Source organism: Sinocyclocheilus grahami, unplaced genomic scaffold (assembly GCF_001515645.1).
Source record: "Sinocyclocheilus grahami isolate Dianchi unplaced genomic scaffold, SAMN03320097.WGS_v1.1 scaffold210.1, whole genome shotgun sequence".
Classification (NCBI taxonomy): Eukaryota; Metazoa; Chordata; class Actinopteri; order Cypriniformes; family Cyprinidae; genus Sinocyclocheilus; species Sinocyclocheilus grahami.
Genome location: NW_015505389.1, coordinates 245,552 through 270,793, shown reverse-complemented (window position 1 = coordinate 270,793; position 25,242 = coordinate 245,552). Strand labels below are relative to the sequence as shown.

Below are 25,242 nucleotides of genomic sequence, written 5' to 3'. Positions count from 1 at the left end.
TAGATGTATGAGTCACGAAAGCCTCGAAGTCATTTTAGACAAAGATTATGACTAGTCCTGGATTAAACAGCACTGTTAACAGTAAATCTTGTCTTAATGTCTAGTTACTTCAGTCCTGGACAATGCTTCATGCCTGTCTAAGAGTCTAGACTTATACATATTGACAGATCTGCTTTCACATCTCAGACTGTAAACTGAAAGTGTGTGAACTCACCATTTATCACCAAAGAAGTCAATATTTGAGCTAAACAAAACCACAACTACATGAACAATATACTGTAATATCAAAAAAGAGCATATAAATTGTGACCAGATTGTGATTTTCAATGGACTGTGGTTGTTGATTTTTGTCAGTGACTTTTTTTCATTGCAAGATCATAATAAATCACTTCTTGTTAAGTCTTTGAGGAATGTATTGTTTACTTCAAACTGTGTGACCCGATAAGGCTGGGATGTCATATATCCCATCATGAGTGGCTCTTTACAATGATTTCTGTGGTCTAAAAAATTAGAAATGTGATAAAGTATTGTTGGATCTTGAAACCTTTTCCACAATTATTTATATATACTTCAAACAGCGTTGTCAACATTTGAGTTCAGCCTGGAGTGAGAATTATCCAGAAATAATTAACAAGCTTGCGATTAAGTACATGTTATTTCTTTCTCAATTTTTCTGAACTAAACTATACAGGGAACCCTATTGTTAAAGTTAAAAGTAACAGTTGATTTGTATACACGTTCATATTAGACCATTTTATAATAAGGTTAGCCTATATCTACACATTTGTATTAATTATAATTAAAAAAGAGTAGCTAATTGTTTGTGTAAAAATATAATAAATGCAATTTTTCTCAAAATTCTCCTCTCTAATATAGTTTATGGACACTGAATGGATTTCCTCAGGTTATGTGACTGTTTTCAAGCTGCTGTCTTTCCACGGTTGAAACACTGATTGAGTGATTATTCAATAAGTTGTAGTGCATCTTTCAACACGTCCTCGGATGTTCATTCATGTTTATTTCATGCTAATTAGAATTCACTCCTGCTTCACTTGAACTGAGGCAAAGTGAACCGTCACGCCCCTAAAGAGCTCCAAAACTGTATTTATCGTTTAAAATTCATAATTAAACTAACATATTTTGAATGCTGAGTCTTTGTTTCCTATTATCAAAAGTAACCTGCTCTGTCGTATCTGTCAGCGTGCTGTCTTTGTCCTCTTTGCTCTGCAATGTTTTTCACTCCGTATGGCATGAGAGTTAGCTGGAGTTAGAGTAGGCTGGAAGCTCCACCGGACGAGATGAAGTGCGATGTAGCACACCAGGCGCGGCACGTCCCTGAGTTCGAGGCTTATTAAATGCTTCTTTCAGTACGATTAAACAAAGCAAATTAAATAGTAGCATATTTTATTTTGGGGTGACACCCAGGGTGGCCAGTCAGATGTCAGGGGGGTCCAGTGCCAAAATTTGTTTAAAAAAATGTGGGTGCCATGGCCAATCCAGACGAGAACCACTGGTATAATATTAATAATCATTTATTATTTAAATACTGTTAAGTCATTCCTTGGCCATATTGAAAGTCACTAAAGCCCCCCTATATTGGGCCCCGCCCCCCTGGTTGTGAACCACTGGGGTCGACTGATCACATGTAACAACAGCTGTTTTAAGGTGACAAAAGCAGCGGGACCATTTCATGAGAACAATTTATTCACTGTGAAATGGTTTACAGTTAAGAAATGAGATGGTATGATGAAGAGATCTTAATAACAATGTGTTTTAGAAATTAATTTGGTTGTTAAATTGGGGTCATGTCAGTGCAGTGATTCCTAAGTGGGCTTGAACATATCTTCAGGGGAGTATTTCAGTTTTGCGTTCTCAAATACATATTACAGAAATATTAAGGCTGTCAATACATTAAAGTGCATTAAAATCACAGTTTTTTTTTTCATAACACGTTCTATTTCTTTTTAAGAACCCCGATTTGTGTGGCTGACACAGAATATATGTAGATATTTTTTGACAGCAGACATTTCTGCAATATTTCACATGGTATTTCCACCCACAGTATCCATTGTTGTTAGTTTAGATTGTTGTAGTTAGATTAGTTGTTAGAAAGTGGATCATTGTAATAACATTAAAATAATAGTTCAAACAAATATGAAAATTTACTGAAAATGTACAGTGAGATGTAGATGAGTTTGTTTCTTCACCAGATTTGGAGAAATGTAGCATTGCATCACTTGCTCACCAGTGGATGCTCTGCAGTGAATGGGTGCCGTCAGCATGAGAGTCCAAACAGCTGATAAAAACATCACAATAATCCACACCACTCCAGTCCATCAGTTAACATCTTGTGAAGCCAAAAGCTGCGTGCTTGTAATGAACAAATCCATCAAGACTTTTTTTTTAAACTTCAAACCATTATTTCTGGCTAAAATACGAGTCCATAATCCATAATAATGTTTTCTACAGAGGAAAAGTCCATCCGCTGTTGTCCTCTCATGTCAAAATCAAAAAAAGTTTAAAGTTGCTTTGGACTGTTTTTGTTTGGAAACAGTGTTTGATCTGTGCAGATTTAGACCAGACGACCTTTTCACTAAAGGAAACATTAGATTTATTACAGAATTACAGATGCATAGGCTATTTTAGCTGGAATAAACAGTTGAAAGTTACAAATATTTTTAGCCAGAAAAAACAGTCACCGTCCCACCTGTGGGACACTTGGCACTCTTTTTTGTTGTTGTCCTTTTTCTCTATCAAATATTTTAGTAATCATCATAAATCATATATCATTTGAAAGCTTAGAAGCCCAAGATTCATTCATTCGAAATCGGACATTGCGTTACCATGGAAATGGTACTTTAAAATCATTTGGTGGTCTCCTCCCCCTTAGTGGGCGGTGTCAAGTGTCATGCATTACGGTCTTTTAGAATCAAAACTTTTTCTAATCTTGACAAAAAAGGTCTGAGTCTCAGGATTCCATATTTGGTGGTTATTTTGAGATAGAAGTAATATTGACAGAGAAATCAATGGAGATTTGATGGCACCCGGTAGCTGTTTGTGGCATAACGCCCTAAATAAAATCTCACAGGAACCTCAATTTTTTTCATATCAACTTCAAATTTGGAACGTAACTTATTTAGACATAAGGCTATTGTTACGTATCCGGTCCATGAACTTCCGTCTGCTAGCCATCAGAGGTCACCCTTTCCATTTTCATTGACTTTCATTCCCATCATTCATTGCACTGATTGCACACAGCACTGATTGCACACAGCTTTTTCATATCACTCACTCACTATTTAACACTCACTCTGATCCCTTCCCGCTGCCGAGTATTGTTTAGTGCTTATCATTTGATAGCTACACTACAGAGCCCTCATTAGTTTACCCTGCCTTAGTCTAGTCTTGCCTTGTCTGTTTTCTCGGTTTCTGATCTTTGCCTGTTTTCCTGGATTTATCCCTTTAGTCTTGCCCTTTTGATTCTGTTCGCCGTTCGTTGACCTTCGCAAGCCCTAGGATTATTATTGTGTCTTGCCCGCCATTTACCTGTTTGCCTTTGTTCGACCTTGCCTGTGCTTCTGACCTCTCTGCTTTAATAATGCTTGCACATGGATCCGCACGTCTCGTCAGCCCCGTAACAGCTATAATTTTATACCAAATTTAGAATGTAAAATATAAAATACAATTAAATTAATAGAGTGCATTTTCTTTGCCGTAAATCTAACTTTTTGAGACTTCAAATTTTTTTTTTTACATTTTTGCGATAATCTGCTGATTGTCTTCTTTAAAAAGAGACCAACCTTATGTCTGTATTCCAAAGTGTTCATAAATTACAACAATTTAAGTTTGGATAGAGCACCTGCATGCCTATTTTAAAAAATGGGGGGTGACAGTTAAGGGGTTAAAGTTAAAATGTCTTGATGGATTTTTGCTTCATAAAGAGTGGTGTGGATTACTTGTGGATTATTGTGATGTTTTTATCAGCTGCATGATACTGCATATCGACTATAGCAAGGGTAGCAAGCTATGACCGCAGTACCCTTGAATAGATCATTTAATAAGCCCTTTCCTTCTAACTTCTAAGGAAACAATGTGTACTGTGATTCCACCCTCACCAAACTTGTGTTTCTATTCTTTAGAAATCGGGAAGTGCCTGTTCAGCTGTGGAGGTGCTAGGAAACTTGGCTTTGGGTAAATGAGCAAAACAATAATGAATCATTAAAGGTCATCATCAAGCAATCATTTTCAGTAGAGCTCACAGTCTGCACCTACCGAATGCTTTAGACATATATATATGCTTATTAAGGTTATATAACTTACAGTGTGTCATTAAAAGTATGATTAGTTATGAATGGGACGAGCCAGCTTATTATGACCTAGCACAGGTTAAATATAAGAATACACATTAATTAAAAGATTAAACAGAGATTTACTATTACAGCACTATTGTACAGTACGTAGGTCAATAGCTTGGTAAGATTTTATTGACAGAAGGTCAGCAGGAAGCTTATTTTGACAAACTGTCTCTTTGTATGACTGCTCATAATACTGATTTTCAGATTTGCATTAGTAACGGAGACTAAACGTTTAAGCGGAGCATGTAGAGAGTCAAATCCTGGTGGGACAGGCTGTTGAAAACAGCATGCATTGTGTATATTTCGGGTGCTGTCAGAAAGTGCTGTATTTATAGATGTTTCATGCACTTCACTGGCTTCATGTTCCTTCATTTGTCCACTGATTCTTAAAATAATTGTTTTAAATAAAACATGCTTTGCTTTGTCTTTTATCTCAGAGCGTTTCTAAACATGGAGACTTACGGGTATAGATTTCACAGATAAGCACGGGTGTGTGAGGCTAAATATTTTTAGCTTAAATGCAAGTGTGCCCTATCTTGAGTCATCGCAGACTCTTTACAATGATAAACACTAATAAACCAACTCTGTAACATAATATGCAGTACGTTGGATTGTATCGCATCATGCTGGATAAGTTTTAGTTTTATTTTAGGAGCTGTTTGCCTTTGACTTGTTATTAAAACACTTCTTTCATGTCTGGAGAGACTGCCATACATAAAGAAAAATGCATACTTTTTGAACTTACACATTGCACACAGAGTTGTACGTGGGCATATGACAGAAATTCCACATTGGCACATTTGAAAAGATTTTCACTGGAGGATGACTGTTATCTAACCTACACCTGTGCTTCATCTGTGAGACACAAATAACCCAGGCCTCAGTCCACATATTCTCAAGACACCCTTATGCGCTGTGCTATTTGATTATTCAAGCTGTAATCATAAAAGCATAAGTAAGAATGACCATAATTAACATAGTAAGATACTAAAACTCTCCTGGAGTTCCTCTTGCATTACACTGCAGTTTGTAAATGCAGCAAAATGATCCAAAATGTCAAATGTCCTTCAGCAGCTTGCCTTTTCATAACTATCTGTATCTAATACCACCGAGATGTGCAGATATAAATGAATGTTCAGCTACGGTGGATATTCTGAATAATGTATTTACATGACAGGAAATTCTGATTAATATGGGCATATGCCTTTTTGTTTTGTTCAAATTCTTAGAAACCGGAATATGGCTAATCTGGTTATGGCAATCGGGTTAATGCATGTGCATGAATCTTACATAATCTGAATCTGACCAAATTCTGATTTATATTGAAATTGGAAGTTTTTACATGTACAGATTTATAAACGAATCACCTAAGCGGCATCGAATATTGAAGATTTGGCTATGGGCATCTAAAGATTTTTATCTGATTTTTATTTTATTGTATTTTTTATCCATGAAATAGTAGTTGTGTTGATACTACAGTACATTCAAGATAAGAATTGGAATCTCCGTAACTTGGTTATGTTTTTATACCGTATCTGTTATTCTTAAACATTATGAGATAGCTCATTTTTCCCCCTGAGCTAGTTGTGTGGGGAAACACCTCTGTATGGACAGAAGGAAACTCTGGAAAGGAAACGGTGCTTTACTGGAGTTCATGATTTATGATTTCAGACCAAAGAGAGAGAAAGAGAGCGACAAGTAAGATACAGCATGAGCACAATAAATAAATACAATTATTATTACATTAGAAATTAAATGCTGCTGCGATGCTGTATTTATTTATTTATTTATTTATTTATATATAGACATGTGTTATAACAGCTGTAAATGCAAGGTTAGACACTGTACATGAGTTCATTTTATTGAAAAATCTCTTAATAATGTTAGGTCATAATAGTGACGCGTAAATTATTCATCTTAATTCGTATGAATTAATAATAAATATAACAAAAATGAAAATTACTAGATAAACATATTCTGTACACATCAGGCCATACAAGCAATGGTCATTCTCAAGCAATCAACTGCAAGCGGAAATCTGAAAGATTAAATACAACATAATATACACATTGTCTGAAGATAAGAATTAAGACCATACCCAGTTAATAACAGAAAAAGAGTCGTTCAGTTGTGCATACTAAGGCAACACCCAGATCCCTACCAGCAACCCTGACCTGGCTCCTCTACTGAATATAGACATGTGTTATAACAGCTGTAAATGCAAGGTTAGACACTGTACATGAGTTCATTTTATTGAAAATTCTCTTAATAATGTTAGGTCATAATAGTGACGCGTAAATTATTCATCTTAATTCGTATGAATTAATAATAAATATAACAAAAATGAAAATTACTAGATAAACATATTCTGTACACATCAGGCCATACAAGCAATGGTCATTCTCAAGCAATCAACTGCAAGCGGAAATCTGAAAGATTAAATACAACATAATATACACATTGTCTGAAGATAAGAATTAAGACCATACCCAGTTAATAACAGAAAAAGAGTCGTTCAGTTGTGCATACTAAGGCAACACCCAGATCCCTACCAGCAACCCTGACCTGGCTCCTCTACTGAATTAATTAAAAATCTGATTGAATGAGTAAAAGAGACTATAATACCAACATATACAATAACTACAACCAAGATAACTACTATGGCCAATTCTTAGCTAAGGTAATTCCTTTTTTATGTTTGTAGAATTCATAGATACACTTAGTGGATACTACTAAATAAGCAATACGCTTCTTAAATTATCATAATTTTTTGGCTTGCAGTATTAAATATGGCCACTAAATGGCACACGTCCCCCACATCAGCTGGCAGAACTGATGCCCTCCTGCAGGGGTCTCCAAACTGGGTCCTGGAGGGCCGGTGTCCTGCAGGGTTTAGCTCCTACTTGCCTCAACACTCCTGCATGAACGCTTCTAGTTTACCCAGTAAGACCTTGATCAGCTGTGTCAGGTGTGTTTGATTAGGGTTGGAGCTGAACTCTGCAGGACACCGGCCCTCAAGGACCCAGTTTGGAGACCCCTGCCCTCCTGCATTGCTGTCCCGTGAATGTTGGACAGAGACTGGAGAATAGCTCATACCTGTTATTTAGAAATAAATCAGGCAGAGAGAGAGAGAGAGAGAGAGAGAGAGAGAGAGAGAGAGTGAAAACTGTAGAGAATCAAACACATCAGCTGCTTTAACCGAGTAACCGCGACAGGTTCTCGGAGGAGGAGCTCCAGCTGAGACACCTGGCAACCCGTGACCTCTCGCCCCATCAGAGCAGGTGGAAACCCGACGGTCGGTAAACACGAGCTGACATCGGGCTAGCTGAGCCAACGCAACCCACAACAGCCATGAGAGGGCTCGGGATCAGGACATATTAGTGCAAGGACATTTCGGATGTTTTCTTTATTTCATCTTGTCTCGTTTTGAGAGGACCTGACAGAGTCTGACTGACAGCCGCGAGGTTAACCCGAGGGAGCTGCGTTAAAACTCTTCCCGGACTCAAACAACGTTTTATGGAGGGGATTTATTAATACAGCCACACAGGTAACGCGTTTTAAGTTTTAGTAATGTCGTGATTAATAATAAACGGAGGTGTTTTGATGTTTTGAGTTGGTGTTAATAATTAGCCGCTAAATGCTAATCGCTCAACAACCTGTTGCTCTGTTTCAAAACATCGCCAGCAAACACGGACATCGCGACAATAAACAGTTTCAAAGAGAATGTAAACACCCTGATATACATAGCATTTTTTTAGACTGCCTAAATAATATATATATGTGTGTAAATGAAGTTGTCATTAATGTAGTTACTGATAAAGCGACTCGTTTTGAATCCGGGTAGCATTCGCTCGATGGTTGACCTTTCCGACATGTCAGCATCAGCCCTGATGTATAGCCTGCGCGTGGACTGAGCTTTAGCCTCGTGACTTGTGATTCAGTCAGTTTGGGATGAAGTTTCTCGACTAAGAGTTGACATGCAAAAAGGCATTGCATTCCCCACATGGTTTCTGTTGTCCCGGGCAAGTTTCAACAGGTAGACACCCACACAGGGGCGGATTTAGTGATTTGGGGCCCCCAGGCAAAATAGATGAATGGGGCCCTATGTATTTGCACACATTTACAATTTAGCCTTGAGGTTCCTTTTTTGTTGTGATGCTTGCTGCTGCACAATGGTGCCCCACAGTTGTGTCCAATGTTTCTACATTTTTCATGTACATGTTATAATGGCTTCCTTTCATGCTGTAGACCACGAGATAACAACTGATTTACAGTTTTCACAAAAACAAAATGCTTATTTTAGTTATTTTAGCTACAAATTTAAATGAAAAAAAATAAACGGAAATTATATATTTACACACCTAAGGATTATATCAACCAAACAAACTGCGTATGCACCCTCTACTTGGGTTCTTATGCATAAGTATGCTGCATTTAAAACATTAAACATATAATTAGCACTGTTGCTCAATATTTAATTACAGCTTCAGATGCATGATATTTTTAATTGCTACAAGCAGGATGCACGAGAAGTGTGTTCAACTCGGACAAGCAGACGGTTGTTGTTGTGATAAACACCTTAAAAAACAACTTTTCGCATGTCCACGCTTAATGCGTATCTTGTAGATGAAAAGCATTTTAGGGGGCCCTTGGCTTTTGGGGGCCCAAGGCGGTTGCCTACCTTTGCCTAATGGGTAAGTCCGCGTCTGGTGTGTGATACTGTACCTGTTCTAGCTACGATGAAATGTGGGCACTGCTCTTTTCAGCATGTAACTGTCATATTTTGTTATTTTGATTTGATAAATCATCAAATGTTCTAAATGGAAGCAAAAAAAGTGTGAGAGTATACATATAACTAGAGATCGACCGATATATCGATTTACCGATATTTAAGCATTTTACCATAATCGGATATCGGTTTTGTAATATCGGATTCACCGATAAACGCCGCCAGCTTGTGTGCGTTTTGAGAATTGCGCGCAGGATCGCCATTGCAGCGCGTGTGAGGGGAGACGAGACAACAACAACGGCGTGCAGGTACTTGATATAGTTGCTATAGTTAGACTTTATTTAACATAGCCATTTATGCACACATTAGATGCATTACATAAATGCCTGATATGTAGTTTATGCAGCTTGGCTCTAAGAAATAGAGACGAACTCACAGAGTCGCGTAAGATAATCCGTCAAGTCCTGTCCCAATAAAGACATAACTTTGCCTGAATTATATATTATGCAGCCATGAATGAGCGCTGAAGTGCACCGTGAGCGTCCTGAAACCGCTGTCGTGATGCCAGTCGCCTGAGCTCAGGCTGTCTTTGAATGTCTCCGCAGTGTTGTGCACAGTTGGCGGCGAACTTGTGAGAGTTTAATGGCTGATGAGAGGATTCGCATTGCATGCTTTTTACTTGCTTTTTACTCACAAAGGTGCACATTTCTGTCAGTTTTTAAACCGAAAGAATGTTCACGCTGGTCTTTTCCCCAAAATAAAAGATAGCGTTTTTACACCATGTCCATGTCACAATAAAATAAACTTGTCTTACCCAAGTTTACAGAATAAATTAAATGCATTGAGATAAAACTACTTGGTATAGGAAAAATAAATGAAAACACTATAAATGGGCAGTGTTTGCTATAAATCACAGAAGCAAACATACAAAACCATTTAAAAGTTTGGGGTCAATAAGTTTATTTATTTTTATTTTATTTATGTATTTTAAATAATGCTTTTATTGGACAAGGATGCATTAAATTGACCAAATGTGACCATGAAGACATTTATAATTTTACAAAATATTTCTATTTTTAAATAGCCTAAATGCTGACACAACGCGTCTGGTGTGTGATACTGTACCTGTTCTAGCTACGATGAAATGTGGGCACTGCTCTTTTCAGCATGTAACTGTCATATTTTGTTATTTTGATTTGATAAATCATCAAATGTTCTAAATGGAAGCAAAAAAAAGTGTGAGAGTATACATATAACTAGAGATCGACCGATATATCGATTTACCGATATTTAAGCATTTTACCATAATCGGATATCGGTTTTGTAATATCGGATTCACCGATAAACGCCGCCAGCTTGTGTGCGTTTTGAGAATTGCGCGCAGGATCGCCATTGCAGCGCGTACCCAAGTTTACAGAATAAATTAAATGCATTGAGATAAAACTACTTGGTATAGGAAAAATAAATGAAAACACTATAAATGGGCAGTGTTTGCTATAAATCACAGAAGCAAACATACAAAACCATTTAAAAGTTTGGGGTCAATAAGTTTATTTATTTTTATTTTATTTATGTATTTTAAATAATGCTTTTATTGGACAAGGATGCATTAAATTGACCAAATGTGACCATGAAGACATTTATAATTTTACAAAATATTTCTATTTTTAAATAGCCTAAATGCTGACACAACACGTCTGGTGTGTGATACTGTACCTGTTCTAGCTACGATGAAATGTGGGCACTGCTCTTTTCAGCATGTAACTGTCATATTTTGTTATTTTGATTTGATAAATCATCAAATGTTCTAAATGGAAGCAAAAAAAAGTGTGAGAGTATACATATAACTAGAGATCGACCGATATATCGATTTACCGATATTTAAGCATTTTACCATAATCGGATATCGGTTTTGTAATATCGGATTCACCGATAAACGCCGCCAGCTTGTGTGCGTTTTGAGAATTGCGCGCAGGATCGCCATTGCAGCGCGTGTGAGGGGAGACGAGACAACAACAACGGCGTGCAGGTACTTGATATAGTTGCTATAGTTAGACTTTATTTAACATAGCCATTTATGCACACATTAGATGCATTACATAAATGCCTGATATGTAGTTTATGCAGCTTGGCTCTAAGAAATAGAGACGAACTCACAGAGTCGCGTAAGATAATCCGTCAAGTCCTGTCCCAATAAAGACATAACTTTGCCTGAATTATATATTATGCAGCCATGAATGAGCGCATGTTGGAAATAAAAGCGCTGAATTGAATTCTCTCTCTGTTGTATATTTGCTCATCATTAATCTCGTGAAGCCGGAGTCACGTAGATAATCCGTCAAGATCCTCTCCCAATAAAGACGTAACTTTGCACGAGTTAAACAATACAGCAATGAATGAGCGCATGTTGGAAATAAAATTCTCTCTCTGTTGTCTGTGCTCATCATTAGTCTTGCGAAGCCGCTTTGATATCGCTGTTCACTCACCGGGATGATGCTCAGGAAATGCTCCAGCACGGCCACCGCATGTAACTTTTAACAAGATTCTCTTATTTAAAATACCCTAAATTGTATTAACATTTATTATATAACCAATATTTCACTAATAAACATCTAAATAAATACAACTCTATAGAAATTAATCATTTATTATCTCCGCGAGCGATCGCAGTTTGAGTATAGTTCTGTGTAACTGCATAGATAAACCACGCTGTCAGCAGGCATTTCATAATCTAGAAGGACAAAAACATTATTAATAATTCTGATATAACATTCCAGTTGAGAAATGCAATAAAATACGATGTTTTGTTTGTTATATTCCAATATTCTAGAAAAATTATTCAGTGAATTAACATTATCCAGTGAATTATTCTTGAATCTGTAGCTATTAAACAGCTTATAAACATACTAAAACTGTAGTTTAAAATGAAGTTGATATGACTCCTGTCCTTTATTTATTTTCTCCATTTGAAAACATTAGACATTCTACATTTATTTTGCTTATTGTTAATATTAGTGTTGTTGCTGTTGATGCTTTTTATAAATAAAATGTTTTTATTGTTGTAATATAAAGATTAAATTTAACATGAAAGACTGCTAATTTTCAACACTTTAAAAAAAAAAAGATGACTTAAAAGAAAAAAAACCAAAGGGAAATATGTTCTTACTTCACTCAGTCATTTATTTACTTTATAACAGTAAATAAATATCGGTTCTGCATATCGGTTATCGGGCACATAAACATGCAAATAATTGGTATCGGTTATAACAAAATCAATATCGATCGATCACTACATATAACATACATATGCAGGGCTCGACAATAAGGACTGCCTGATGGCCCAGGGCTAGCATAAAAGACGCTAGCCAATTTGAACATTAAAGTGCATTTAACGCATTCAAGCGAGAAGACGCGAATAACAAGTGCTTTCAGTGTGTAGAGCCGTGTCTCTGACGATGTGCAAGCCCCGTATGGAGTTTCTTTCTGCGTCTTCTTGAGCTTGAACAGACAAATATGTACAATATATTAGACCCATAAATTGTGTTAAAGTGATTGCGCCTAATTTACCAACTCAAGGTGTCCTTAATGTTAATTAAGCTTAATAAAGATTAATTTATATATTTAATTTATACAGTGAAATAGCACGTGCTGTCAGTGATTTCAACCACTAGAGGCCGCTCTCGCACTGTGTAATGACAGCAGACCCTTCTCAGCCGCTGCAGCAATAGACGCAACCCGGAAAACTATCGGCATGGATTTTTGCCGATAACCGATAGTTCCAGCAATCAACTATCGGTGCTGATTAATCGGCAAAACCGATACATCGGTCGACCTCTAGTCTTCAGCATCTCTGGCCTCTGTTAACGCCCGTTTACTGACTAAGTATAATAATAAGGTAATATTTCCACACAAATGGCCATTGGGAAACTGATTGCAGTGCAGTTTGTGTGCAAGCACGGAACAGAAGATAATCTGAAATAAAACAAAAAATGTCCGGTAGATCGGTGCATCTGTACTCCAGTGTACAAATTCAATATAGATTAATCATTGTTAAAGCTACAAAGTTGCTTGCCAGGATGGGTATTTTGACATACTTTTGTATTTGCCCATTTGCCCAAAAACTCCTGCGCTGTTCACAAAGCACACATCGCGCGAGTACTGGAAGGAGTTGTCTTTCGCGCCCAAATGCTTTTTAATCGCTTGAACTTTAAAATTTACAAGTGTTCATTCATCAATGATGAATGTGTGTGTGTGTGTGTCTATATATATATACAGTGGGGCAAAAAAGTATTTAGTCAGCCACCAATTGTGCAAGTTCTCCCACTTAAAAAGATGAGAGAGGCCTGTAATTTTCATCATAGGTATACCTCAACTATGAGAGACAAAATGAGAAAAAAAAATCCAGAAAATCACATTGTAGGATTTTTAAAGAATTTATTTGCAAATTATGGTGGAAAATAAGTATTTGGTCAATAACAAAATTTCATCTCAATACTTTGTTATATACACTTTGTTGGCAATGACAGAGGTCAAACATTTTCTGTAAGTCTTCACAAGGTTTTCACACACAGTTGCTGTATTCCATTTGAAAAGTATGGCACATTTTCATGGTTCAGTACTGTTTTTTTTCCAGCACTCTATTAGTTTTCAGTATCCATTTTAAAAACTATTGGTTGATTAATCGGTTATCGGCCAGTGCAGTTCAACCTAGTTATTGGTATCGGTAAAATACACTCTCGGTCGACCTGCTCTCCACAAATCAACTCCACAAACATGGAAACACTGATTCACAGAAAACAGGCTCATGTCACTTCAGAGTTCCTATAGTAGATCTGTGCCGTGTGTTTGCATGCGTGCTGCTGGTTTGAGCTACAAATCTAGTTTGTACTTTAAACTCTCACAGCTATGTAAATACTGCAGTGACACTGGGTCACTTTACACAACCAGTCAGTCCGGTTCCGTCTCATTTTTGACAGGCTTTCAGCGCACAACAGTTTCTCGACTGTGGGGACGTTTCGCTCATTCATGTGCTTTTGTTATGGTTTGATTTGATTAACATATCACTGCAGTCCACATTGTACTGTACATCACACACACACACACACACACACACACACACACACACACACTCTCTCTCTCATAGCACCGGCTGTCACTCTAGGGAGAGTGTACAAAGCTGCAGGAATGCTAGTGTACATAATGCTGGTGGTGTGGATAATTTTATTGCTTTGCTTACTGTAAAAATATAAATATTTGTATTTATTAATAGTGAGTTTCTGTTCATTTGTACTTGCCTGAGTTTTAAAAGCCATATTGTCTGTATTTAAATATAGATCAAACATTTTAAAGCAAGGCTGCTTTTATTTGAATATGGGCTGGGCTGACAGGGGATTGGCAAAGCACAGACCTTTTACAGTCGGTTTTCCTCGGCGGTCATTTGTCTTAACATGCCCTTCGTGAGCATGTACTATTCAAAATAACTTCAGCGGCGCTGCATTTCTTCATAACTGTGAACAGTGTTCAGGAGCCACCAAACCAGTTTGATGAAACTGGATAAACCTTGTGCCTTACAAAGTGGCTACCACCTTAATTCTGTGCTCCATCTGCACTTTTTTGTACACTTGTATTTATGTTTATGTTTACAGAAAGAAAGAGTGATTAATCTCTTTATTTCTGAATGCCAGTTCACGTCTGTCAAGTTCTTTTTGATGTGCAGAAATATCATGTCTTGTGTGTTTCAGTTTTTGTCGCTTACATTACATTTTAAAGCCTAAAGAATACTTTTTAAAGTATACTATTTTTATGCATATGCGTACAGTGCATGTGATGTGATGTAAATTTAATTTTTAGCACAGTATTAGTGCAGCCAGATGTTTCTAACCTCGTCTACTCAACTTGCACATGCACCTTGAATTTTTTTTTCACTAATTTGTCCACAAGGTGACAACATTGCCTTGGCTTGTTGTTTTACAGTAAAAAAGAAACTGAACAACAGCAACAAACTACTGGAGATGTAACAACAGTAGACACTGGGCAAGGATGAAACTTGTGCACACACACTAGGCTTTACTTTGAAAAGCTGTTCGTTCAGCTGTGCACTTAGTACATGCACTAGAGAAGGTGCATGAAAAAAAAAACATGGTATACTTTGGGCTTAACACTAGTGATGCACCAAAATTTTGGCAAACCAAAAAATATTGGAGGACTGAAATCTTTGCCACAGTGATAGGGATGTTATGATTCACTCAACTCACGATTAGATATTTTAAAATTTTAACAGTGTTTTTTTTTTTTTACAAAATTAGATTTAGGATAACTGTATCGTGATTCGTTTAACATCTCAACCGATTTGAATTGTCACATATTTGTATTGATGTTTAATTAGTGCTTCTCCAACTGGTGCATTTTGTGTCCTCCGGGGTTTCTGTAAGTCTTAAAAATGGCTTAAAAAGTCTTGATTGACTTTTCCACAATTTAAGGCTCCAAAAGGTCTTAAATCAGAGGAGAAAATCTTACATTCATAAAGTTGTGGCATTAAATATTGCATGCACTGCAAAAAATGAGTATCTTCCTCTGTAAATTTGTTTCCATGTCATTCACTTCCAGCTATTTTTAGCTGTACAAAACTGCTCGTTATGCTGCTTTAAACGGCACATTTGTATTTTTTACCATATTATTGTAATGCATTCTTAATTATAAGCACACTGATTTGTAGCGCATACAGTTTTACTATTTACTGCACTTTGATATTCTTCTTGTTATTTCCCTATAGCGGCTAATGAAGCGGAAGTCTCGCACAGTCACAGAAAACCGCTTGCTTGTGTGCAGTGTAAATAGTCTAAGCATTAATGTTAGGGAAAGCCCCCTATACACGCTTAAAAATAAAGGTGCTTCAAAAGGTTCTTCAAGCGATGCCATAGAAGAACCATTTTTGGTTCCACAAAGAACCATTCAGTCAAAGGTTCTTTAAAGAACCATCTCTTTCTTGCGTTTTTGTAATCTTCAGATGTTAAAGATTCTTTATGGAACAATTTAGACAAAAAGGTTCTTCTATGGCATCGTGAAGCACCTTTATTTTTAAGAGTGTATTTGAGAGCAGCCACATATGAAGTGTTTCTTGGAGGTTACATTGAGGAATGATCCTATGACTTTTTACGTTCACGATGTGACCTCTTAATGCGAAAAAAACGTTTCCGTTGCAGTTTCGCAAAATATTCCTTTTTCGAATTGCCCGAAAAACCACCTCATGCAAGCGTAAAAACTTTTTTGTGATATATGGGTGTTTTTACGAAATTGACGCGTTTCCATTAGGCATATTTTCAATTCGCTATTTCAATTTGCGCAATTTGAAGGGTAATGGAAACGCAGTTAGAGACACTTCTGAATAAATTCAGCACTTCAGTTATAGGTAAAACAAAATGGTTAACTTTCTGTTGAAAAAAGGAAAAAAAAAAATATGAAAAACACAAGCAACTGTAATCACCTTTACTCTAGTAAAAGTCAGCTAATAATTTACAGCCGTTCATTATAAGTGGATTTTGCCAGCAGTGCAGCCTCACCATTACATTATTTTGGTTGCTATTATGAGCCAGAAATGGCACTTTACAAACAGATGCCTAAAGTTGTTGACGTGTTCAGTTATATTCATAGCCACATCATGGCTTATGTAATTGCTTACTGATATGACTGTGTGAGTAAATTTGTACCAGTTTAACAGCATATCCCAATGTAATATATTTTGTTTAATAATATAAAAAAAAATATTTTTGCGATTATAAATAATTCTACCTAAAATTTAATTTTTTTAGAATGTTAATCATAATAATAATATAATTATTATTATAAAATAATATTTTATTTATTTATTTTTATTGGAGCTTCATTGGCAGTTATATTTATGTTACCTCTTTAAGACTATAAATGACTCACATTCAGCAGCCAGAGCCTGATCTTGCAGCGTTCGGTGTGTCTGGGTATTTACACAGATTTCACAATTACATTTTTAATAACATTTTATTTGATATTGATTCATTTAGTTTTTCTCGAGGAAAAAACAATGCTGTAAGCTATGAAGGGAACCCTGCCAGTTGGTAAATCCATGGTAAATGATGGCGAATTGTAGATTGAAAAGCTTCCTGACTGTCTCGTTGTGCACCGTGTTTCTCCTGCTTGTCAGCACTGTTTCATCTGCCTTTAAAATAGTTTAAATCACAGATTCATTTGTGGTGTTCTCTGAATTCAAGCGCTTCACACTGAATCGCACAGCGCTGTTTAGTGGTCACGAGTAAACGCATCTGCTGTAGTAAGCTCGCGCTGCACTGCCGTTTGAACTCTGAATATATATATATGTATAATTTCTTTTTTTTAGATAATGTGATTTTGTTAAAATTGGTTTCATAAAATTGGTATCGAAAAAAGTATCGTTCAGGAACCGGCATCGAAGTCAAGGTATTGGTATCGATATCGAAAATTTTTGAACGATACCCAGCCCTACTGATTTGTATACAACCATTTAAGTTTCACATTTACAACAGTTTTTGTAATAACTTTTCAATTATATGATTGTTTCTTCTCTAATTCGTTGTTGAAATATAAACATTTAAACAGTGGTTGTTTTCATGGCAGATGAGATTTAAACAGATTAATTAATGAAGACATCAAGTTAAAGGTTTAGTTCACCCAGAAATGAAAATTGTCATTAATTACTCACCCTCGTGTCGTTCCAAACCCGTAAGACCTTCGTTCATCTTCGAAACACAACTTAAGATATTTTTGATGAAATCTGAGGGCATAAAAAGTATTCTCGTAGCTTCGTAACTTTACAGTTGAACCACTGATGTCACACTGACTACTTTGTCGATCATCTTGGTACTTTTCTGGACCTTGATCGTGGTAGTTACCTTGCTGTCTATTGGAGGGTCAGAGAGCCCTCAGATTTAATCAAAAATATCTTAAATTGTGTTCCGAAGATGAACAAAGGTCTTACGGGTTTCGAATAACACGAGGGTGAGTAATTAATAACAGAATTTTAATTTTTGGGTGAACTAACCCTTTAAGTAAAAATATAATGAATACCTATGTAACGGTGCATATATTTAAAAGGAAAAAATACAGCTTTCAAGAGTTAATATCTCTAGCTCACTGTCTGTCTGACACTATGGATGTTGAATGGCTTTCCTGAGTTAAATGTAACGTGTGCGTGGCATTGTTTACACACTGATTGTGATTACATGACACGATACATTTCAGTAAGTTGTTCTGTTTTTTTATACACCCCATTCAAGTTTATTTTGTACTATAACTAGTAGTAAAGAGGAAGAGATGATCGGTTCATGTGCGCTCCTCGCTGCTACTTGAATTTAGGTGATTTAGGAGATTTTGTTTCATATCAAAATTAACTATACACAAAGTTTACTGTGATTTATTGGATGGAAGGCATACTACAAATAACATTTTAATGAGGTTTTGTTCAGGCATCAGTGGAAAATGTCTTAGATTAAACCATCCATTCTTGAAATTTAAGGTTCAATAAAATGAGAATCGATTATGATTGAGAAATCGATTTTGTCAGCCCAGCCCAGCCCTAGTGCTCTGCCAGATGAACTCGCCATGTGTTTACACAGACTTGGGAAATGAATGATAACGTAACTGTCCTACAGTACATGTTGTTTACCTGACTATAACCAGTCTGAAAACAAACACTTGTGTTTTTGTAGGCAGTGTGCCACTTCTGTAATTCTGTTTAAAGTGTCGGTGTGATTGATGTGTACAGGCAGCTCTCATCAACTGTCTTTGCTGCTATTGAAACCTAACCTGATGATTCATTCACTCTTGCACATTTCATCTCTCTCTCTCTGTCTCTCTCTCTCTCTCACTCTTGCAGTTTTATATATTTAGACATAGAGAGTAATGCAGTGCAAGGTTATTTCATTGTTCATTGAGTCTGCCATAGACAGCATAATTCCTGCACCCATTGCTCCCCTGTGCCGTTCGAGACCAGCAGTTTTTTTACGGCCAGAGCTGAATTGATATTTCCGGTCTGAAACCCCCTTTTGTTCGGTGGAAAGGCACATAACAGTTCAAGAATTGAACAAGTCTGATACAGTAACACAAAAACATGCAGAAAAACCACTACAATTTAATTAACTTATTCACTTAACTTGGATAGTTTTAAAAATCTGTGTTGTGTAAAAAATATTTGTGTTTAGGAGTGTTTGGGAATGGTTATCTTAAAGGGTTAGTTCACCCAAAAATGATAATTCTGTCGTTAATTACTCACCCTCGTGTTATTCGAAACCTGTAAGACCTTCGTTCATCTTCGGAACACGATTTAAGATATTTTTGATGAAATCTGAGGGCTCTCTGACCCTCCCATAGACAGCAAGGTAACTACTACGTTCAAGGTCCAGAAAAGTACCAAGATAATCGACAAAGTAGTCCGTGTGACATCAGTGGACGCGAGCGTGTGGCGTCATCACGCTGGGTGCAGCCACACGCTCGCGTGATGATACTGTCGTGAACGCGTGTCCACAAGTGACGCAGTAGAGATAAAAAGGAGTCCAGCCCGTGGTCGTCACATCTGGTTGCCGCTCATTCGTCGCATCTGCCGAATAACTGTCATTTGAAATTGAAATTGAACAACTGAAATTGTAATTTCTCCGATCACAAATGCAGACAGAGTTTTATGTTTACGCGGCGCGATGCAATGCAACGCGTAAAAAGACGGTATAAGTCATTATAATCAGTAATTATGTCCCCACTGGATGCAACAAATGCCTCATTTATAATGGGTTTTAATGTTTTTGTCTCGTCGCTCCGGCCAAACAGGGCATCATCACAGTATGTGAGGGGCGTAACATTTCCGTCACACGCTTGAGGTATTCGGCCAATCACAACGCATTGGATAGCTGGCCAATCACAGCACACCTCGCTTTTTCAGACCGATGAGCTTTGTAAAAATCAACGCGTTTCAAAAAGGCGGGGCATAGAGGAGAAACAATAATGTACAGTATGTGGAAAATAATGTGTTTTTTTAACTTTAAACCACATAAACATATTTCATTACACCAAATACACAAAATAAGGTTCTTTTTAGCAGCATCATATGACCCCTTTAAGGCACAATTAAGCCAGTTAAGGAATCGGCAACACTTTAAGATTCCACAATTATGTAACTCATCCTGAATTATGTTTATTGTTAGAGTAGTTTTGTGCTGTAAGAAATATGCAAGTCAAGTAATCTTTATTTTTTTATATAGCGCTCATTTATAATACAGATTATTTCAAAGCAGCTTCACAGTAATAAACAGAAAAATGTAATACCCTGAAGAAGTACTGTGCTGCTTAGTAAGACATTATCCTGTCCAAAAAAAACAGTTAATATCTTCATATGCAGTTACTGTACATGAGTCTACAGGTACGATGATTTAACCACAATTTGTGATTATTCATAACAATTTAGACATGTTTTAGCAAATATGTGTGCCTTAAGGCTGATTTATACTTCTGCGTCGGACCTAAGCCGTAGCCCATGCCGTAGGCTATGCGTCAGTTTTCATTTATACTTCTGCATCGTTGTCCGCGTCAACGTGCAGTACACATGCAAACCGCTAGTCTTCAGTGTCCACGGGCATGTTGCTGGTGTAACCCGCAGTACCACGGCAAAAGCCGAAGAAGAAGCGGCTCGTCGGAGAAGCATTATAGCCGTGACGGCGGCAAATAAATATCAAATCATTAAATCATTATTTAAAACTACAAAAAGGAGACAACAACGGAACAGGAGAAGATGGCATACTTTCAATATCCACAAGGAATTGTACCACGACAGATCAACATTGTTTGTCGCGAACAACTACTGATGTATAATGCTATGAACAAGACACTTGTTCTTTGCTTTGTTTTATTTTATATAAGAAGGTGTATATTAATATATTTTAAAGTACACATAAACACACACAAAACTGAAGTGCATATGGAGGGAGGGGTTCTAGCAGACCAATCACAGCTCTTGCGGTCCGCGTAGAATTGACGCGCTGTTAGATTTTTGGAGAGGTGCACGTCAGGCTACGGCGTAGGTTTGACGCAGAAGTATAAATTGGGCTTTACTGTGTACCATGTGAATGCATGTGTGTAGTAATTAATGCATATTAAGTTTTCTGGAGTTTAATAAAGTGGCAAAAACTTCTAGGATGTAAAAAAATAAAAAGTTACTGGTATAATTTTTTATATCTAAATTTTTATATTTTAAAAATATTTTACATACGATAGAAAATTTTTTCAATATAGGTACGTGCTATGAGTGACGCTGACAGCACACACAAACACGAACACATGTGATGAGGAGATTGTGAATAAAGAATGAATATTAATCACATTTAAAATTAACATTTGCATTTGAATGTTAGGTGTGCATCAGGGAGCATCATCAGTGGTGCGCGAGATGCGGTGATAATGATGTAAGTGACGTTGTTGCATTTTAATGTTTTGTTAGTAGGGCTGCACGATTATGATAAAAATCATAAATTGTAATTGCAATTTATTTATTACGATTATCACAATTTACATTGAATGATGTTTATACCATTGTTTGATGCAACTGCATGCCCTATTATTTATGAAAATAAACAAGCTGAAAACACTCTAACTGAAAAACCTTTAGTGCTTTTATTTAGTATTAAGCCTTAAATGTCAACTATACATCGGATTGGTTTCTTCTTTAAATGATAAAAAAGTAAAAATGTGAATGGCATTATAATATTATACTAAAATGGGAAAAACCCTTAAGATAACATGTAGAAAGAAAAAAACTCATCTTAAGCACGCAGAATAACATAAGTGGACTTTGAACGATTAATTGCTGCTTTGAACGATTACGTAATTGTGGCATCCATAATTGTAATTTCGATTAGAAACTCGATTAATTGAGCAGCCCTGTGTGTTAGTCTAGCCCACGAGATGCGCCGCTGCTGTGTTATTCATTCAAAATATTAGCGAAATATAGAAGCTCAATGCGGAGAAGATCTTGATTAGGTTAAAACCGAAACCAAGCCATTCTCACAACGCATATTCAGTGCATTTTCTAGACGGACAAATATGACTGCTGCACTCGCGTCACACAAGAGATGTAGCCATGCAAAGTTAAAACAGTTTAAACTTTTAGAAAACACGTCACAAATTTGTGGAGGTTTATACCTTCTCACTGCGTCTCTTATGGTTTTAACCCTCTAAGCACCAAAGTCGCAAAATTGCGACGACGTCTTAATCAAATAGACTGTAGTTCCTAATATGGTGTAATATCTTATTTGTATTCCCTACCACTAGATGGTAGGTTAAAACCGAAACCAAGCCATTCACACAACGCATATTCAGTGCATTTTCTAGACGGACAAATATGACTGCTGCACTCGCGTCACACAAGAGATGTAGCCATGCAAAGTTAAAACAGTTTAAACTTTTAGAAAACACGTCACAAATTTGTGGAGGTTTATACCTTCTCACTGCGTCTCTTATGGTTTTAACCCTCTAAGCACCAAAGTCGCAAAATTGCGACGACGTCTTAATCAAATAGACTGTAGTTCCTAATATGGTGTAATATCTTATTTGTATTCCCTACCACTAGATGGCAGACATGTAGCACTTCGATTCTAGACCAAAATTACATCAAGTTCCTATTCAAAGTGTTTGAGGAAAGAGCAGAGCAAGTGAGCTATCGCGTCATTGATGCGGAAGCAGTTCAGTTCATAGCGTGCGGGTAAGCTGTGAGATTTGTGAGAGAAAATCGCCAAATGGCTAATAAAAAGTTGTTCCGTGAGGATGTGTTGCAAAAGTTATCTGCCGATTCTGACTCTGAAGGGGAATATTTGCCTTTTGGAAATGACGATCGGTCGTCTAATGATCGCACTTCTCCCGGTACATCTTTGCAGCGCAATGGTGCCGCCGTAAAAGGCGAGAGTGTTCACGAAGCACAAACAAGTGATCATGTCGACCCTTTGCCCATCGGGGATGGGGTGGCAGGGCAATATCTATTATTTCCTGAATATTACTGATGAAATGATCAAAAAGTAGACTACTGTTCACATGCGTTTTACTACTATATAGTATAGTAATATAGTAATAACTGATAAGATGCGCGTTAAATATCGCTTGCGATTAATCGTGCAGCCCTAATTTACACCCCACAAAAACTTTCGGTCATGCCCAACATTTTTCTAATTTACAGTAGATCTCTATCTTTAAGCCCTTTCAAGCCACAAGCTTTTGAAATCTTGATGTCAAAATCCTACATTTTTCAAAAAAAAAAACCTGGCGCCTAAAGGGTTAAATGCAATCTGTGTGAATGGCGCTTCGGCTCTTTGTATTAAGCAATGCATACATGATGCTGTTTTGTTCATAATTGTTTATGCAATTTACGAAATTATATTTTATTTTTATTGAGTTAATTTAGACGTAATGCACTTTTTTTTTTTATAGAGTTACTTGCTTGCGTTGACGCTGCATTATTTTGCTCGTTGCGCCCTCCTGTGGCCTTGGAAGACAAGACAAAAGTTTCCTTAAGACCTATTTAATCTGCATATTAGGGCTGGGCGATATGTCAAAAATATCTTATCAATAATCGCCTTTAAAAATATCGCCTACCTAAGTCCCACCTCCACCACTCCCCGCCCCCGCCGAGACAACATTGCCGACATGCACCATAAACACACACCATGTTCAGTTTGGTCTTAATAATTGCCACAAAGTTTGGTTTGACTCTTCTTAGTTTGTGCTTAAACTAACAAAAACATTAGCTTTGCTGTTATTTTGGTGTTGCTAATAATTTCCACTGTTCTTATCAAATTTGTGTTTGAAATGAATTTCATTTTGTGAGGAGAACCGTTGAGGAAAAATAATAGAACCCAATTTTAAGTTCATCATGGTGAAGTTGGACATTCTGGCGGTGATTGTAATATATATAATATATAATAATGTAATATAATCATATAATAATGTCTTTAATAAAATATGCCTATTTTCCATGTTTCTCTTTCTTTTTGGCATTATCGCCTGTGTAGACACATTTCGTGATGGTAAGTTCAATTTCCTTAATTATAACAATTGCAAACTTTTAAACTTGTAGTCAAGCTATAACGTATTTGATATTTATCATGTATGACTAAAATCATGCAGGGATTGAAAACTAATTCTGAGCAAAGCCTACTAGTTCGGAGGTCTCTTTTGGCTCGTTTTTAACTAAATAAAAACAACTGCTTTATTTACTTAGAAGCAGGGTAATTTAAATTTAATTTTTGAATTGTAATTTTTATAATTTTTATTTTATTAATCAAAATACAATGGCCACAATATAATATTCAGTGTTGGGCTGCCGAAACTCCAAACGCATGCATGTTGAGGGGTGAGCTGAGAAGCCTACTAACGTCTTCATCAGTTTTTAGTTTTGTTGCAAATGAATTAAGAATTTATAGTGCTATATCCCAGCTTAATTAAACATAATTACATTGTATACACGGTTTAAAAAAATCTGTGAACATATTGCACTGAAATGTGCGCTGAAGGAATTTGTGTATTTTAATTATACCTGTCATGTTTGTGTTTTTTCATCATTGTACAGTCGGTTTAAATAAATATTCAGAAACGCATGCAGTCCTACTTTTTGTCTTTTTTCTGTTAAACTTTTATTAAACTGCAGATCAAAATAGAATAGGCCTATACCCTAAATAAGGATAAATTATATTGGAACACATCTCCAAAATAATTGCATACACAGATGCACGTTGCCATTACAGCCGAACAACAGGCAAATAAAATATTAACTGAGGTTACAAAAGTGATTCAGTCAAGATCAATGAGGGATGTTCTTTTCTTTTGTTCTTTGATTAACATTAATGACTGGCGGCAGCGGCTGCTGTCAATGCACGGATCCAATTCACCCTTGTTTTCTTTTTCAACTCTCTACATTCACTTAAGACATAACCAATTGTATTTATGGGATATTTTGATATAATTCTGTGTGTATTTGTCCTTTCGAATGTGTGAGAAAGAGAGCTCAGTCCAGTGTCCGCGTATAAAAGAGGCGGCTTTTGTGTGTACTCTTTGTGTGTGTGTGTGTGTGTGTGTGTGTGTGTGTGTGTGCGCGCGCGCAAAACAGCGCGCGCGCGGGGA

The 25,242-nt window shown here is 36.7% G+C and overlaps 1 protein-coding gene across 1 annotated transcript in view; it reads left to right on the top strand.

Annotated features, from left to right (window-relative positions):
• The first annotated feature begins 7,596 nt into the window (after positions 1 to 7,596).
• phactr4a (phosphatase and actin regulator 4a) overlaps positions 7,597 to 25,242 on the top strand; it is a 65,739-nt gene continuing 48,093 nt past the window's right edge. Inside the window, exon 1 of the mRNA XM_016286483.1 lies at positions 7,597 to 7,902. The gene's annotated coding sequence lies outside the window, so the exon portion shown is untranslated. The remainder of the gene's footprint in view (positions 7,903 to 25,242) is intronic.